Genomic DNA, 5,381 nt, shown 5'->3' with positions numbered 1-5,381 from the left:
GAAGAGATGCAGTACTGCAAAGTGAGATGAGGAAAAAAAGTCAAAATACTTAATTCTAAAATAAGAAATAATTTAATTATAACGTTTCCAGAATATGAGATGTGGTTCTTCAAATAATTAGTTCAGTTTAGGTTTGCCTTTTATTTGTGGAACTGAAACAGTGAAGGTTAGAACAGCAGGAATTTTTTACACTGGCTTTATTTCCATATGGGGGCAATTTTGCATATTGGTATTGTTACAGTAGGATTGTATTATATACGTTTGTTTTGCAAATAAGTGTTTTTCTTATTGTTCAAACATGATACACCTTTTCCTCAACCTGTGCTGCTTCATTTCATATTCCATTTGACTATTCCGTATGTCCCAAAGTAGAATTGTTGCTAACAGCATTCCTTTGGTTCCTTCACATGCCCAGATCATTCCCAGGAACAGATCAAAGAGGATGCTACAAGACTGCAGGTGCACGGTACATTTTTTCCCTATCATGCTTGGCATGAGATAAAATATGATCAATCCAGAGCCGGTGCTAGTTGTAGCTTTCCTACTTTGCCATGTAAATAACCAGTACATCTGACAGCATTAGTTTCATCGGGATTTGGGGGTAAACTGCAAGAACTGCTGCCCACAGGTCCCCTTTACTTTCTACCACATTACAGTCTCATCTTTTCAAGGCAGAAAACTGTCTTTGTTGAAATCACCAGGTTTTAGTAGTTTTGTCAAAAACCATTCTTCGAATCCTGGTCTTCCCCTCATTTACAGGTGGACAGATCCCTGACAACAGCGCTCCTTTTGCCTGCTCACAGTACCAGGGACAGGACCTGCAGGTTCTGCTGGACTTACCCCCTGCCTCCACCTCCCCTAGCAGATTGAGAACGTAGGCCAGTCTGCAGCTATCACACGGGTGACCTCCTGCAATTCCATTATGCTGGTTCTGTGAGCTTGCTAAGGACCCAGCTGAAAACTAAACCAGAAAAGTGTTTCTCAGAGGACTGATGTACTGGCTGGAGGATTACACCACATCACCAGGCCAGATGGGGCATTACTGAACCAGCTGATGTGGGTTTGCCAAGATAATGATAGCTCATTTCATAGAAAGTCAGAGATGAACCTCCACACGGAGCGTGAGCACTCACTAACTGATCACTGAGAGATCTGTAATCTACTTCCTATTACAGAAATGTCTTAAGTATTTTATTTACTATTTGAACAAGAAAAGCCAGAGATACAAATCTTTACATCCCAAAGTTTCTTCTGCCCTTCTCTCTGATGTACAGAGGAGGCTGCAACCACACGGGTGTTCTGTTGCTAGCATTACATTAACTGCATCCCAGTGCAAATCTGCCAATTAAATTTAGGGAACAAGTTGTATCTGTGAGCAGAATTCTGCATCTGACAAATTGCTACGAACAAGACAATGGGCTGCTGCTCTATCTGCACAGCTGACAGGCTGCAACGTGCTAGTGCCAGAGCCTTTGTGAAAACATTAACCTGAGGCAGCCCCCTTCTAGCCCCGTTAGTAGGATCTGCTGCAGTAACAACCCGCTAGAAAAAAAATTCTGCGATCTAAATCGTTTGAAATATAAAAATTGTAACCAAGTTTTGAAGATGAGCAGCTAGTGCCAAATAGGTATCCCACAAGTCCACAGACGTAAAACAGGCATAGCAACACAGAGAGCATTTGTCTCAGCACAAATCAAGTCGGCTGGAACATACTTTTTTAGGGGGCAAACCATTAAAGTCTGTATTTCTGTATTTACACAATTTTAAAAGGTGTTCATGGGGCAAAATGCACACAAACAGCAGCTGAAAGATGAAAACCATAAGAACAAGTGATATAGTTGGAGAAAATGCAACACTCGGCAAGGAAACGCTTCTTCAGGCCTAGGATACAAGGCTTGGGTTCCACCACAGAAGCCTAATTGCTGGCTACCACGCTTCTGGTCCGTTACAAGTCAGTACTGTCAAAGGCAGCAGAACACCAAGGATGAACTGCATGGTCTGAGCGAAGGGGTCCAAAGCTGTCAGAGTCATGGTTTAAATGAGAAAGAAGCAGACTGGGCACGTAGCTGTGGGATAAAAAGGTTTGTAAGGAGGGGAGTAACCACACATAACAGATGGAGCAGACGTTTACTGTCACAGTATTGCTCAGGCAAGAGTCTTAAAGCTTTGTACCATGAGAGCCATGCACAGAACTTGATTGGTAACAATCACTGCAAAAAAACCCTTGCAGCTGATGAAGCACTCAGACTTTGGCCTTGATTTCAATGCCAAACCAACTACTAGAGTTACATGGGCTCCTCTTTCTACACACAGAAGATAACCATGGTTCCTGGGCTAGCGAAGTCTGTAGCTGTCCATGGTATTGGAGCGTTCCCCCGCTCCCCTGCCCCAAGCTCATGAAGGTCTACGTTTCGATTTCACGCTTCTTGAAGGAAGATTCTCCATCTCAATACTCTAATTTCTGTGGTGATGAACAACAACATGTTGCTACTTTACTACGCTAAGTCCACTGCAACAGCAGGAAACACCTCCTTGTAATCCACAGTGCCTGAGAGTCCAATGGCACGGACACACAGCCTGGAAGTCCTTTTGTTTTTGGGGTACAGGCACTACAATAAGATTGAATTAAAAAATGACCCTAATTTCCCCTCTACTACTTCCCACCCTGAAAGTCTTAAGGCACAAGTTACAGAAGCAGCAGCCCAACCAAGGGAGCTTCTGACAACAATTTACAAAATAACTGATGATCAGAATAGAATGTAATTAGTTTATAGCCAGTTTATTCTTACGTACTTAAAAGAAATCAAAATTCTCAAGATGGGACATTTGATGTTAAAAGCTACCAAAGAATGACATTCTTTCTACTGTGATCTAGCATTGCCAATGCAAAACCTGACTCCAGACCACATGCTTTTCCATCACATTGCAAAGCTTCTGTAATGGATTTACCAGCAGATTGCATTTCGAGCTTCCCACATCTCTCACTTTCTAGTAATAGTAACTAACATCGTTTTACAGACACTTAGAAGTCTATCAAAGGTATTTTCTTCAAACTATTAAAACTGTCATACGTAGAGTTCTTCTTACCTTTGGAGCACAGCAAAGAAGCAAAACAAATACATTTCACAGGATTTACAATTAAGAATGGAATTTTTTAATGGAAATTAATTTTCCAGTCACTATTCTGTAGGTATGGAAGCAATGTTAACTCTTTCAATGAAGCCAGTGCCTTCCAAGGTTCACTCTGGCAGTAGCTGAAACTTGCTACTACTAAGAGTTTGTAAACTTTACACATTTTCTGCTACTAAGTTTCCTTTCATAAAGTCTATTTGATCCAGATGCATGACTTCTGTAATTGTTTCCAGCATTGTGACCAGCATTCCTGCCAGTAATTTGGTGACATGCAGAGTTGAGGAAACATTTATAGTTAAAAGTGGCAAAGAGTCTGCAAGTATTAATAGGAAGACATTCTTAATTTTAAAGCAGCTGAAGCAATTCAGTAAGCTATGCAATAAACTGTATGATAGGAGCTGTTAACAAACGCATATAGATTTCTTCACTGTCAGTTAGAAAAAGGCAGCCCCCTCTTTATTCCTGACACATTCACTGTTTTCAGGAGGGTTTTGAAATTGTGTGAAAGCAGCTCGCTTGTCAGAGAGAAGCGATCTGGGTCTCCTGCTCAGGACGGAGTTACCTCAGCTGCCATTTAATTTTGCTCGACATCCTTTTACATTGCTTGGTAGCTTAACACACAACCCATGAGTTATTGTAAAATAGCGAGACCAGCCCATTCCACTACTGAAACAGGAGAAATAGATAACTTACTGGGAAGGCTTGTGGTCCACCCGATGACACAGCTGTACAAAGGAAAGATGAGAGGTATTTCTCTGCTCAAGCTTCATGTGTCCAGTAAGTGGCTCTCCTATGCTGAAATGCCTCACACAGCCAGGGGCTATTCCACATCCAGTAGTGGGAGAGAAACAAACAAGGTCAACTTCTCTTGAGCTATTTGTTCAGATTAAATTTAATATTCTTCCCTCCAAAGAACTCTTCTTCCTGGCTAAGTCAGCTAAGTCCAGTCCTCTCCAGCTCGCTACTATCTTAAGTTCAACTTAAAAGTCAGTTTTCTACTTCAAAATCTACAAGGCAGATTAGCATACAACCTCACCTCTGCACGTCTGGTTATTTATATTAGAATTGAACAGTGACTAAGAAATCACTAACTGCACGATTACAGAGTCTAATTATCACAGAGCAGCATTCTGCTAATGGACAGCTTAAGAAGCATACCTGAGAAAAGAAAAAGTTCCTTCTGAGTTCCTTTTGCAGAGGAAGCATTTCCACCACTCAGTAAAGTCAGAAGCTAAAACGTTTCCAACATTGCACGTAAGCAGATAATTGATCTGGGACTTGTACCACAGCAACACCAAGTTGTACCCTTACGTAACTCTGCTTTACTTTTTATTTTAAAGTCTTTGTCATCCTGACCAGGCTCTTAAAAGTGCACTTTGAGGTGAAGTTATTCCTTGCATGTATCCCAAACATCCCATGCAACTCCCCTTTCCCCAGGAATTTAATTACCTCACACAGAAACTTTTTTGGGGAAAAAAGGCATTACAATTTCATTCCAGTTTTGCTGCTGAAGAACTCTGTACGCTGCCCCCTTGTGGATGCGGGAATTTTGAAGCTTCCAATAGATCGGTGTACCGACAAGAACGAGGCCAGGATCTGCTGTGAAGCAGGTGACAATTTCCTGCTTTTTCAAACAAAAGCAAACCACTATGACAGCGCTCTGTAAGAAAGGTCTGGCTGTGGGTAGCACAGCATTGGGTTAAAGTAACCTATTTTAGTAGGTAGCATCTGATGAAGTGCCAGGAGGAAGCATTCACTGCTCTATGACATTGCCAGTGTTGATTTTTTTTCCCCCCAGTTTCAAATGTACAAATTGTTCCAAACATCTGTTTTTATCTTACCCCAAGAACAAGGGACTCTAACAATACACCAATTTGCTCCAGTACATCCTTCATGGGCAGTTTAGTGTGAAGTTTGTAAATAATAATAATAATTCTACTTACAATGCATCAGCTTCTTTAAAGAAAAAAGCCACTATACCTTAGAGGATGTAAAATGGTTGCATTGATTTTAAATAGAAACAACTTATTTCGTGATTACCTACTATGTAATTAGGCAAAGTAGTAATCTACACCAAAAAATATTTCTGCCAAGGCTATGTAACACCCTGCACTATGCTACGCTTGGCACGCATAAAACGGTCAAAGATTTGGAAAGCGTAACGGCAACCCAACATTCTTCACACAATCTTCAGCACCTTTCCATGAAAACTGGGGCATATGTACAAAAAGACACACCGCACACAACGC

The sequence above is a fragment of the Oxyura jamaicensis genome, chromosome 9 (assembly GCF_011077185.1).
Source record: "Oxyura jamaicensis isolate SHBP4307 breed ruddy duck chromosome 9, BPBGC_Ojam_1.0, whole genome shotgun sequence".
Taxonomy (NCBI): Eukaryota; Metazoa; Chordata; class Aves; order Anseriformes; family Anatidae; genus Oxyura; species Oxyura jamaicensis.
Note: the sequence above shows the minus strand (reverse complement) of the source record.